Source organism: Nerophis lumbriciformis, linkage group LG08 (genome assembly GCF_033978685.3).
Source record: "Nerophis lumbriciformis linkage group LG08, RoL_Nlum_v2.1, whole genome shotgun sequence".
In the NCBI taxonomy this organism is placed as follows: domain Eukaryota; kingdom Metazoa; phylum Chordata; class Actinopteri; order Syngnathiformes; family Syngnathidae; genus Nerophis; species Nerophis lumbriciformis.
In genome coordinates, this window is record NC_084555.2 from 31,285,908 (window position 1) to 31,300,395 (window position 14,488).

General features: G+C 38.5%; 1 protein-coding gene and 1 pseudogene across 3 annotated transcripts in view; both read right to left on the reverse strand.

Moving 5' to 3' along the window:
* The window catches only part of arid1b (AT-rich interactive domain 1B), a 584,854-nt gene that overhangs the window by 96,970 nt on the left and 473,396 nt on the right, over positions 1-14,488 (reverse strand). The window lies entirely within an intron of this gene.
* On the reverse strand, positions 332-951 carry LOC133611665 (protein CREG1 pseudogene; annotated as a pseudogene).

The following is a 14,488-nucleotide window of genomic DNA, read 5'->3' on the forward strand; positions in this document are numbered from 1 at the left end:
AGCAACAGTTAGCAGCGATTGATTGTTTTTTCCTCTTGCCTGGACTTTTATAAATAAATAAATAAATGGGTTGTACTTGTATAGCGCTTTTCTACCTTCAAGGTACTCAAAGCGCTTTGACACTACTTCCACATTTACCCATTCACACACACATTCACACACTGATTGAGGGAGCTGCCATGCAAGGCGCTAACCAGCACCCATCAGGAGCAAGGGTGAAGTGTCTTGCTCAGGACACAACGGACATGACGAGGTTGGTACTAGGTGGGGATTGAACCAGGGACCCTCGGGTCGCGCACGGCCACTCTTCCACTGCGCCACTCCGTATTAATAATAATTAATTGTGCTTTTCGTTTGGGGAAGCTTGGAAGTATTCATCTGGACTGACTGTCTTCACCCCGCCAAAATAATCCAGCACCCAGACCTGTGTGATGTTAAACTTGGCAAAGAACCAGTTGTGGTCTGACGGCCAGTCTATCATCTCAGGGTGTCGATTAAAGAGGGCTTTTTTAGCAAACTCAGCCTCCGTGCCATTCACCTCCAGCACAGATCCAGACAGAATGATGTGAGCGCAGAGTGGACTCTGAGGGTCGAATCCTTGCTGGCGACAATAACCAGTCTGAGCCAGAGACATGGACAAAGATGCCTGCGGGTTCACCTGCAGGTCCTGCACGGACACCTCCATGCGAGTCAAGTACAGGTAGGGCACACCTGAGCTGGAGCCGCGGGGTCCGTCGCTCACCGAGAAGACGTTGGAGAAGGGCTGCCCCGCCACCGGCGTGTGGCTGCTGATGGTGGCCATGGACGTCCAGTCGACCAGGTGGGCGATGAAGCGGGCGACCTGGGCCACATAGTCGTGGGGGGGCACGCCGGCCCAGCAGGAGGTCGCGAGGAGGAGGAGCGAACAGGTAAGCCGGAAGAGAGGCCTCATGGTTGCAGTCAACGAAGTAACACGAATCTTTTAACATGGAGGATTACATATCTAAAATAAAACAGTTTTCTAAACTGGACTTTCAATTGAAGTAGGAGGTAATACTTAAAGGAAGATCTCCATCGAGACAGAGAGACTTTTAAAACTGAAGAAAGATATGGAAGACTTCTATAAACAAGTTATCGATGCTTTTGTTCAAAAGGAGCAGCACATGGACTTCATTTATAAGTAAAGGTAAGACCATAATAACGTTTTTTTTTTAATTAAATGTGCTTATTTGTGTACTACAGTTTGTATGTGTAAAGTCAAAGTTAAGTTAAAGTACCAATGATTGTCACACACTAGGTGTGGTGAAATTTGTCCTCTGCATTTGACCCATCCCCTTGATAACCCCCTGGGAGGTAAGGAAAGCAGTGGGCAGCAGCGGCGCCACGCCTGGTAATCATTTTTGGTGATTTAACCCCCAATTCCAACCCTTGATGCTGAGTGCCAAGCAGGGAAGAATGCTGGTATGAGCTTTTAAACAAAACCCGTTAACTGCTGCCAATCAAATGGTGAATAAGATACTCTTTAGGGTTCATATGTTTGTAAATCTGACTGTGATGAAGTCAGTGCCTCACCACCCATGAACCTCACCGCACGTCACTGCTGTTTGACACGTTTGTATCTTAGAAAATCAGGCCCTTAATGTATTCTTATTATTTACTAATATTAATATTCCAACAACTAAAACCTTTTAGAGGGATTAAGCACACTTGAAAATGTATTATATCTTGCAAACAATACCTCCTCCACATGTTAATCATGACAGGGTGCATGGTAATCATGACAGGCCATATACACCACAGTCAGCCATTTGGAATGTCAGGTCCCATTTTGGAGAGATTTGGGCTGATTCCATTTTCTGTGTGTAATTGTTCTAATCCAGAAAGTGTCTATTCCGTTTGTAGAATGAGACGGAAATGGTCTCCGGGCCGCAATTTATACACCCTTTTATTGGATTTTGCAGAAATGAGAGATGTATTTTCATTCAATCTAACTCTGTGGACATTTCTGGGAATTGAGCCTTGAAGTCTCTTTCCTATCAGCTTGTGTGGACAGTTTTTTGCAGATGAACAAGGACCCAGGCAAGAACCTCTCACACGCTTCTTTGGACAGCTGTTTAGCCCCAGGTCATGGCTTGCTGCCATAGACTGGGTGGACACTTTGGGGTTTTTGGACTCTTAAAACAGACTCAAGTTCAAGGACAACTCCCACAGAGATGTTTAGATTATTCAGTCCCATTTGGATTATCTGCGAGGCTCTAAAGTGTGTTACAGTGTCTGAAAAGTTTTTTCTTTTAGTGTAGAACTTTGTGTGGAACCCACCACCCCCCACCCTCCCCAACATGTCATTAAACAGAGTGCTGCCGTGACCTTTTAAATTGTTCCAGTCGTAGACTATGTTGGCTCAGCAGACAAAGAAAGACAAAGCAGCTGTTGGACGGTGTTACTGCTAAGCTTTCCTCAGAGTCCTTGCTCTATCTTGACAAGAATCCTTCACATCTTGAAGGATTGCTGCTACGCAGAGAGCTTGCCTTCAAGGACAGATACCACATTTACTGAGAATTCAATAATGAAATTGTAGACAATACCAAGGTCCTGCAAAAAGAAATCATGAGGATGACAAATACTCAAAATTCCACTGTGACCTGATTGTTGCAAAACGTGCACTTGGTTATAAGTAATAACAACTTTAATTCCTTCTTTAAAACCGATACAATAGTGTAGAAATGTAACACTATTCCTCGGTTTTTGTTGGTAATCTGTTCCAAAAGGTCCGTCGAAGAAAAAATTGTGTGAAAAAAGAAGCAAGTTTTAAAACAATGTGAGTAGCAACTCCATTTACAAACACCTCATTGTACAAACGTATCAATTTACGAACCAGAGAGTGAATAAAAACATGATTTGTTGTACAAACTTTGTCTCAGTGTTCGGATCTTTCATTTATCCATTGTGTGCCTGGCACTGCAGCCATTTTGTTTCCGGCAGCACATTCACTCTCCGCGCTCATTGTCAACTCAGCAATAGTTAGCTACTGTGCTAAGTTCTACTTTGTGTGCTTTTTAACAGTTTTTTTTATTACACTTTTTAGTTTACTTTGTAGTTTTGCTGGTTTAATATGAGTTCAAAGAAAACTGGAAAAGTGATATGTGATTTGAATAAATGTCTGTTTCTCTTTCACAGCACACCAAAAAGTATAACCAACAAGGTAGAGTTAATTTCATTTTTTATTGTTAATAATTGCAGCGACCTGGCTGTGAAAGCTATGGAGTCTTGCAATTTCAAACTGAGTGCACCACAGGGCTAGTGACAAGTGTGTGTGGGTCAGTTATGTACGGCAAGTACAGTTCAGCTTGTTGTTCTTTTGGCTGTTTTATCAAATAGAACAAGTTAATCCATCAGTCCCTTCTTATGTTTGTTTGAGATACAGTACTACATTGTACTTTCCATACAAACCTTTACTAAAACATGAACTTTTGTCAAGCAAGGATCTGATTAGTCATGTTTACATTGTTTCTTATGGGGAAATTTGCTTCAATATACAGTACAAACATTTTCTATTTCCGAACCCAATAAACTTTGTAAATCGAGGTTTCACTGTAACAATAATGCAATAATGCAAATACAGTTATTCCGTTCCGCACACTCAAAGAAATGAACAAAACACACATTTTTAAGGCTTCAAGAGAATCATTATAATTTGATGTGCAGGAAAATGGAGAAATACATAACCATGACAAATGAAATGGCTAACCTAACATTTAACATCAATTATCTTTATTGAAGACTCTTGTTGACGAAGACAGCGATGAGTTGAGCAAAAGCAAAGGAGGTTTTTTTATTTTATTTAATAGTGTTGATTTCATTCTATTTTTATTTAAAGTGCTTTTGTTTAATTTGCAGTACACTATTAAAAAACGCCAGCCGACACTAAACTGCATCAATTGAAAACGTTTTAATCAGCCATTTTAACTCACCCGGCATGCAACTATAAGATTATATAAGGATGTTGCTGAATATATGATATTTTTATTTCTGACAGACCATGCAAATATGTCGACACACACTACACTACACTGTGTGCATAGCTGTCAGTTTGCACATGCTTTTCAGATGTGCCAAATCAAATTTTGCCAATCTTCATACAGTATAGTCTACATATTAATAAAGACATCCATCCATGTTCTACTGCTTGCCACCTCATCGCAGGGCCAACACAGATAGACCCACAACATTCACACTCACATTCACACACTAGGGCCTTTTTTGTGTTGCCAATGAAGACAGCGATGAAACATGGATTGCATGCCTTATTCTGCTCACTTAACAGACGCAATCCATTTTGCACAGGTTTAGTAGATCAGTTTTGCATGTGCTATCAAGTTTTCACGTGTTTTAGTACACACAAACGTTTAGTAATAAGGCCCTGAGTCATCAATAGGTGGGATTCTTTGTTTTTGCACTCGATTCCCCGGGTTGATACACAGGCAAACGGTGTACCGTATTTTTCGGAGTATAAGTCGCACCGGAGTATAAGTTGCACCTGCCGAAAATGCATAATAAAGAAGGAAAAAAACATATATAAGTCGCACTGGAGTATAAGTCACATTTTTGGGGGAAATTAATTTGCTAAAACCCAACACCAAGAATAGACATTTGAAAGGCAATTTTAAATAAATAAAGAATATGAGGCATAAATAACCAACTGAGAACGTGCCTGGTATGTTAATGTAACATATTATGGTAAGAGTCATTCAAATAATTATAACATATAGAACATGCTATACGTGTACCAAACAATCTGTCACTCCTAATCGCTAAATCCCATGAAATCTTATACGTCTAGTCTCTTACGTGAATGAGCTAAATAATATTATTTGATATTTTACGGTAAAGTGTTAATAATTTCACACATAAGTCGCTCCTGAGTATAAGTCGCACCCCCGGCCAAACTATGAAAAAAACTGCGACTTATAGTCCGAAAAATATGGTACATGGTTACGCGCAGACGAAATACAGCTTATTTTGACGAAAACTGAATCTTACAAAAAGAGGATGAACAACAACCAAGGTACCACAGTCCTACAGTAGTATGTGATTTCTAACCTTATCTGAACAACTTGCCCCTATTTGTAAAAATTGGCACAAATGCTTTCTTTTCATGAAAGTCAGCTATGTGAACCACTATACCAGGGGTCGGCAGCCCGCGGCTCCGGAGCCGCATGCGGCTCTTTGATCACTCTGATGCGGCTCAGCTGCATACTTACCTAAAACTTTGAATGCAGTGTTATTTCATTTTAAATTTCAAAAGATTTTTGTGGCTCCCATTGTTGTCTTTAATTTGTGAAACTGGTCAAAATGGCTCTTTGAGTGGTGAAGGTTGCCGACCCCTGCACTATACAATACCACCTGCTGTAGGTGTGTTACTTATCATGGGCATGCTAACATTACCATAAATACATCTGTGTGATTCAGTGTTGCGATCACAAGGAGACAAGATAAAAAAAGGGGTCAAGGAGAATGTAAATGTTCTTATTCGTTCTTGTTTCTGTCCTTCGCTGTTCAGCTTCCTGCCTGCTACATGGATGCTTGCTGCCTTTGGGGAGTCTTGTTGGTATTTATAGATTGAAGGAGGGGGAGAAGGAAAAAGAAGAAGAAAAAGATGGAACATTCATGAAGCTGCGTTCACAATTACATGGAAATTCCCAGCACAGTCACGCATTGGGTGGACACTATATTCAGCGTTGGTCTTAATCTCTAGAGTCGCACGGGAGAGCTGAAGTGTGACTGAAAAGATTACTGTCTGCTCCCTCAGCAGAATGGACTGGACCAGTCTAACAGGCAAGCACTCACCCTCCGGCTATGATGGAGCAATGTGTGATGTTGTGCACCATGCACTTTCCTGATTTGGGAGCTCCATCAATACAGATTGGAAAGCAGATTACATGGTTGCATGTTGCCAAGGACAGCAGGACTGGCACACAACATGTCCAAAACCATTCACACCCCTTTTTGTAATGCTCGAAACATCTTTATTTGTTTGGGAAGGCTACAGTAGTGTGTTGATAAAAACACACTGATTTCTATATTTTTTTTGGTACAGCAAGCATAAGGTAACATATTGGGGGAGGTTCTTTTATTCAAGATGATTAATTTAGAGTCTGTTTGTCACGGTTATGCAGCTTTCGAACATTCTGCAAGTCTTATATCCTGCCTTCTCCCTGCTTTGAGGATGTAAGCTATGCTCCACGTCACACACGCATGTGCATGATGATAAGCCGCGGTAAAACTTCCCACGGTTAGTCTTATCGTTTTAATTTCAAATTATCGTAAAACTGTGATTGATAACCCTTTGATACAGTCACAGACCTGTGACACTTCTCATTTACTAGATAAGCAAGCTAGCTCGAGCTATCTTTGATGCTAACATGAAAACATGAGATATTAACATAATTTTCCATTAAAAGACGACATTCCCAAATCTAAACTCGTATAAACACATTACTGTCTGAGCAAATAAGATATTAAAAATTGTGCATATTGAATCTACAGGCTGTGCTCTCTTACACAGAGATCGATCAATACTGGAAGCAATATGACAACAGGAGGTGGATTTGCGTGACGCCCATGATATTTCTTATTGTTAAAAAACTCGAAAACTTTTACAAATTAAAACAGTAAAAAATAGACATATTTAGACACTCAAATAAAATAAAAGGACTCTTTAGTAGCCAGAACAATACTGTCATATAACATATTTTTTCCGCCAAAAAATTATATTGTTTGGCTAATTTAATTGTATGAATATAATTTGGTTATCAGTATATACAAACCCCGTTTCCATATGAGTTGGGAAATTGTGTTAGATGTAAATATAAACGGAATACAATGATTTGCAAATCCTTTTCAACCCATATTCAGTTGAATATGCTACAAAGACAACATATTTGATGTTCATACTGATAAACTTTTTTTTGTTGCAAATAATCATTAACTTTAGAATTTGATGCCAGACACACGTCAAAGAAGTTGGGAAAGGTGGCAATAAATACTGATAAAGTTGAGGAATGCTCATCAAACACTTATTTGGAACATCCCACAGGTGAGCAGGCAAATTGGGAACAGGTGGGTGCCATTATTGGGTATAAAAGTAGATTCCATGAAATGCTCAGTCATTCACAAACAAGGATGGGGCGAGGGTCACCACTTTGTCAACAAATGCGTGAGCAAATTGTTGAACAGTTTAAGAAAAATCTTTCTCAACCATCTATTGCAAGGAATTTAGGGATTTCACCATCTAAGGTCCATAATATCATCAAAAGGTTCAGAGAATCTGGAGAAATCACAGCACGTACGCAGCTAAGCCCGTGACCTTCAATCCCTCAGGCTGCACTGCATCAACAAGCGACATCAGTATGTAAAGGATATCCCCACATGGGCTCAGGAACACTTCAGAAACCCACTGTCAGTAACTACAGTTGGTCGCTACATCTGTAAGTGCAAGTTAAAACTCTCCTATGCAAGGCGAAAACTGTTTATCAACAACACCCAGAAACGCAGTCGGTTTCGCTGGGCCTGAGCTTATCTAAGATGGACTGATACAAAGTGGAAAAGTGTTCTGTGGTCTGACGAGTCCACATTTCAAATTGTTTTTGGAAACTGTGGAGGTCGTGTCCTCCGGACCAAAGAGGAAAATAACCATCTGGATTGTTATAGGCGCAAAGTTGAAAAGCCAGCATCTGTGATGGTATGGGGGTGTATTAGTGCCCAAGACATGGGTAACTTACACACCTGGGAAGGCGCCATTAATGCTGAAAGGTACATACAGGTTTTGGAGCAACATATGTTGCCATCCAAGCAACGTTACCATGGACGCCCCTGCTTATTTCAGCAAGACAATGCCAAGCCACGTGTTACATCAACGTGGCTTCATAGTAAAAGAGTGCGGGTACTAGACTGGCCTGCCTGTAGTCCAGACCTGTCTCCCATTGAAAATGTGTGGCGCATTATGAAACCTAAAATACCACAACGGAGACCCCCGGACTGTTGAACAACTTAAGCTGTACATCAAGCAAGAATGGGAAATAATTCCACCTGAGAAGCTTAAAAAATGTGTCTCCTCAGTTCCCAAACGTTTACTGAGTGTTGTTAAAAGGAAAGGCCATGCAACACAGTGGTGAACATGCCCTTTCCCAACTACTTTGGCACGTGTTGCAGCCATGAAATTCTAAGTTAATTATTATTTGCAAAAAAAAAAAAAAGTTTATGAGTTTGAACATCAAATATCTTGTCTTTGTAGTGCATTCAATTGAATATATGTTGTAAAGGATTTGCAAATCATTGTATTCCGTTTATATTTACATCTAACACAATTTCTCAACTCATATGGAAACGGGGTTTGTATATGAGTGTTTTTGAGCACAATTAACAATACCGTGATAATATTGATAACCGTGATCATTTTGGTGACAATACCAGTGATATGAAACTTTCACATCGTTACATCCTAGTTACAATACAACGTTAAGTTACACATGCTACATTTACACTGCAGAGTACGATAACCAATTCTGATTTTTTGTTATATCCAATCTTTTTATGTAGTTGTTCACGTTACACCCAAACCCCCCTCCCGCACCCCCAAATTTGTATTAAATTACTTCTAAGGATTGTTCTGATCGATCGGTCACCGATCGGTATTTACCAATTTTCGTGTAAAAGTACGTTATTGCCATTGGCGATTAATGTCTTTTAATGCCGATCACAAACGGCAACCCCCTCTGGCTGACACTATTTATTTTTAGTCGCCCAGTTGACAAGCGGCTAGCAGCTAATCTAAGTCTCTATACACTGTGTGACAGCACCGTTCTAATCATCAGTGCGTGTTATAAACCGCACACTTCCGTGTCAACTGCTGGACAAAATGAAAACAAAGTTCATAAGTAAATACGTTAATGTTATGTTATTAAAAAAGGTTGACAAATTAGATAATGTTACACATTGATGTACGTGTACGAGACATATGTGATTGATTGTCAGGAAAGCCAATCAAGGCCAACATTTTCTCTGATTTGTTTTTCAAAGTTTAACATGTAATTGTTACAAATATAAACATTTCTTTATTAAATGTGTTTTCTTAAACCAGTATTGGTAACTTATGCTGGCTTCAAGTTCAACATTAAATACTTATTGCTAAGAAAAGTGTTCTTCATGTTTTTGATGTTTTAACTTCAGCACCTAATGTTTACCTGATGTTTTATTTTAATAAACACAACAACCAACATATGTTCAAGTTTGTATCCATCCATCCATTATCCCTTTCGGGGTCACGGGGGGTGCTGGAGCCTAACTTAGCTGCATTCGGGTGGAAGGCGGTGTACACCCAGTCGCCAGACAACATTCACACTCACATTCACACACTAGGGACAATTTAGTGTTGCCAATCAACCTATCCCCAGGTGCATGGAGGTGGGAGGAAGCCAGAGTTCCCGGAGGGAACCCACACAGTCACGGGGAGAACATGCAAACTCCACGCAGGATCGAACCCAGGACCTTCGGATTCAAGTCTATAAAAAAGCCACTTTTTTTTTTTTTAATACCTATCTTAATAATAATGTAATTAATTTAAAAGAAAATACCTCAAGTTGAGGGCTTTTTCTAGCATTTTTCAGGTGAGATTAAAAAATACATTGATTAGATTGATTCATTACAGATCACAGATAATCATTAATTTTTAAATCGCTTGACAGCACTAAAAATATAGTTGTTTATTTTTTTTACAGTTTAATAGTTTCCTCCATAATACTACTGAAAAAAAGCAAATAAATAAACATTTTTGCTTGCATTTTCTACAAAATGGCCAGAAAACATACAAGTGATGGACACCAATAAATGGTGAGATCCATAAGCCCATTCACACACAATTATATGTTTTCTGTTTACAGTAGTGTATTGTGTATAGTTTGTTTTAGTTATAGTACACTACTGTATTGTATAGTATTGAGTATTTTATGTTTGGTTGTTGTGAAAACATACCTCCCATGAAACTGAATAAAAAGAATGAAAACGAAAGACTGCAGTGTTTTAAATAAAGTAGATTAGTGTGTTGCTGGCGATTTGAAAGTGTATTTGTTTGGCACAATTTGCCATCAATGTGGCATTTTAACAAATGATTGTTAGGTTTTGATAGCACAGTTTCAATTTGAAATGAATGTGAATGGTTTATTTCCCACTGTTTGTGTCTTATTCATTTGTGTGTACGGTTTTGAGACAACTAGCCAAGGTTTGCAAAACATGTTCAAGCAACGGGAAAATAACTGTAATCCTGCCATTTTTTAAATTATGAATGATAAAATGTGCTAGTTGGTGGGTTTCTTCTTATATTTTTTTGTTTAAAAATTGTCATTTTGAGCCAATGACATGCTCCATAAAAAATATGCAGCTGGGATAGGCTCCAGCAACCCCCGTGATCCCGAAAGGGACAAGCGGTACAAAATGGATGGATGGATGGAAATATAATGATAAATATTTATTCATAGGTATAGTACAGTAAAACCTCATTTTACAAACTTATTTGGTTCTTGAACATGGTTCATAAACAGAAACATTTGTATAGTAAAGCAATGTTTGCCATAAGAATCATTGTAAACAAGAATAATTGGTTCTAGCCTCGACAAAAGTCCCTATTTCAGTAAAAAACGGCACACTTTGAAGACACTATAAAGTGTATAATGTGTGTGTGTGTGTGTGTGTGTGTATATATATATATATATATATATATATATATACACACATATACAAACATATATATATATATATATATATATATATATATATATATATATATATATATATATATATATATATATATATATACACATATACAAACATATATATATATATATATATATATATATATATATATATATATATATATATATATATATATATATATATATATATATATATATATATATATATATATATACACCGTATTTTTCGGACTATAAGTCACAGTTTTTTTCATAGTTTGGCCGGGCTCCAGTGCGACTTATATATGTTTTTTTCCTTCTTTATTATGCATTTTCGGCAGGTGCGACTTATACTCCGGTGCGACTTATACTCCGGAAGAAAAAAAATTAATATATATATATATACCTCAAACCAACATACCAAGGGAGTAATGGCTCAACAATCTCTTTTTCTTTATCCAGACAACACAAATCCATTACGGCAAGCTTAAACAAATATTGTAAATATTTGTGGCATTGTTGAACAGTGGCTTCACCTTACAGTCACTGCTAGCGTTAGCACAAACTAGCAGTGTGAGGCAATCCTTCATTGGCTTGTGTCCCTTTAGTGCCTTCTCCTTTGCTGTAAGAAAAGTCCGCTGTGGCATCTTTTACGATCTCATCACAATTAAAGACTTGCTGTGGAACACAGCCCTCTTCATTGATTATTTAATCAATCCATCAATCAATCAATCAAGGTTCATTTGTATTGCACCTTATAGCATCACAATGGTGCACAAAGTGCTTTGCAGCACAAATAAGTTAAAAGCAAGTAAAACCAGGCATATTAAAACAGACGTAGGGGGCCCTGCCTCTTCAAAATGGCCATGCAAGTTTGTACAGGAAGTGATGTCATCAGGGGGTGGAACAAGGGGATGGGTCAAATGCAGAGGGTAATTTCACCACACCTAGTGTGTGTGTGTGACTATCAGTGGTACTTTAACTTTAACTTTTAAAACGGCAACCTCAGATGGCTTCAAGCGGCATGCAAAATGTGTGAATGAATGAATGAAGCGTTCATATGCCGAGACATGGTTCATACACAGAGACATATTTGGCACGATGGGAAGGGCGGTAAACTAAAAACGTCGCAAATAGAGTTGTTCGTAAATCCAGGTTGCACATGTACCATGGGGACAATCATTTATCTGAAGGACAATCAATATGGGCTTTAAAACATTTTTTGTATCACTCTACTGTAGTGTTGTAACGATACCAATATTGTGGTCCCGGTACCGGTACTAAAATTATTTCGATACTTTTCGGTACTTTTCTAAATAAAGGGGACCACAAAAAATTGCATTATTGGCTTTATTTTAACAAAAATTTCTTAGGGTACATTAAACATATGTTTCTTATTGCAGTTAAGTCCTTAAATAAAATAGTGAACATACAAGACAACTTGTCTTTTAGTAGTAAGTAAACAAACAAAGGCTCCTAATTAGTCTGCTGACATATGCAGTAACATACTGTATCATTTATCATTCTATTATTTTGTCTACATTATTAAGGACACGTGGTAGAAAATTAATTATTAATCTACTTGTTCATTTACTGTTAATATCTGCTTACTTTCTCTTTAAACATATTCTGTCTACACTTCTGTTAAAATGTAATAATCACTTATTCTTCTGTTGTTTGATACTTTACATTAGTTTTGGATGATACCACAAGTTTGGGTATCAATCCGATGCCAAGTACCGTATTTTTCGGACTATAAGTCGCAGTTTTTTTTCATAGTTTGGCCGGGCTCCAGTGCGACTTATATATGTTTTTTCCTTCTTTATTATTCATTTTCGGCAGGTGCGACTTATACTCCGGTGCGACATATACTCCGAAAAATACGGTAGTTACAGTACATTGGTCATATTCAAAGTCCTCATGTGTCCAGGGACACACTTCCTGAGTTTATAAACATAATATACATTTAAAAAAAAACGAAAGAAGATGTTGTGATGCCAAAAAATATCGACGTAATCATAGTAGTATCGACTAGATACGTGCCTGTACTTGATATCATTACAGTGGATGTCTACACACTGTGTCTGCTTGTAAGTACTCTGTGTGTGTGCTGCCGAACATGCTCGTCTGCTCGTAAAACCAGCAATGACACGACGTGAGGTGGGTGCGGGACCGGTACGTTTCAGAGACGGTAGCGTACCGAAAATGATTCATTAGTATCGCGGTACTATACTAATACCGGTATACCGTACAACCCTCCTCTACTGTCAATGCAAGAAACATGATCTTGACACGTTATTTTTGCATCACTAAATGGCTGTATAACCTAAATGCCAATTTTTTATTTTTTTGGTTCAATGTCTCTTTTTTTGCCTCAGGCTCCCATATCCTGCTCCAGCCAACTCAGCACCTTTCTTGGCAGGATGTCGAAGCCAAAGACGGGCTGGGGTGCACCTGAGGTCTGACAAGCACTTCGCATCGTCAATTTTCTCCCAAAATCTTCACTGCCTCCCTCAGGATCTGGCTTGAGTCATGACATGTCTTTTTTCTGTGTGTGTGTGGCAAAAATAACTATGCGGGTCCGACAAGGCACAGTGGTTTAAAAGTGCTGTCTGCATGGTCATTACAGGCGGAGTGCTTAACCCCTGGAGGAGAGTGTGAGGTGTGTTGCTGTGTGGTAGAAGTGTGGAAAGAAGAGAAGAGCCGAGACAGGCTTTGAATCTCTTTGCTCTAATGCTATTAGATCCACCTGGCTTGTCTCTCTACCTATGCTGGTTGTGGACACTGCACATGGCTGGAGAACTGCTGGGATCGGAGAGCGATAGCAACAAATAAATCATCCGGTATTCTCACGTATCGCCATACCCGTGTGCTGATGTCTTGAAGGTCCACACAAACGCAATAGAATTACACAACACAGTGAACAGGCTCTCCTGACACATGCTGGCAGGCAGGCCAAGATAAACAAAGAGCAGAGTTCAGGATCTTGGAGAGCCTTTCTGTGTTGGCTAATGGCTGGCTAATTTGTCAGTGCACCGGGGAGAAGGAAGAGAAACAGATGGGAGCTGTCACACAGAAAGAGAAATGACCAACAGCTGTCCACTCTGGTCGATACTAGGGTTTTGGTCCTGGCTATGTCCTGAAAGACTATTTAATAGGGATGTCTGATAATGGCTTTTTGCCGATATCCGATATTCCAATATTGTCCAACTCTTTAATTACCAAAACCGATATTAACCGATACCGATATCAACCGGTATATGCAGTCGTGGAATTAACACATTATTATGCCTAATTTGGACAACCAGGTATGGTGAAGATAAGGTACTTTTTTTAAAAATTCATAAAATAAGATAAATACATTAAAAACATTTTCTTGAATAAAAAAGAAAGTAAAACAATATAAAAACAGTTACATAGAAACTAGTAATTAATGAAAATTAGTAAAATTAACTGTTAAAGGTTAGTACTATTAGTGGACCAGTAGCACGCATAATCATTACGGATTGTATCTCTTGCAGACTGTATTAATATATATTGATATATAATGTAGGAACCAGAATATTAATAACAGAAAGAAACAACCCTTTTGTGTGAATGGGGGAGGGAGGTTTTTTGGGTTGGTGCACTAATTGTAAGTGTATCTTGTGTTTTTTATGTTGATTTAATAAAAAACAAAAACAAAAAAAAACAAAAAAAACAAACGATATCGATAATAAAAAACCCGATACCGATAATTTCCGATATTACATTTTAACACATTT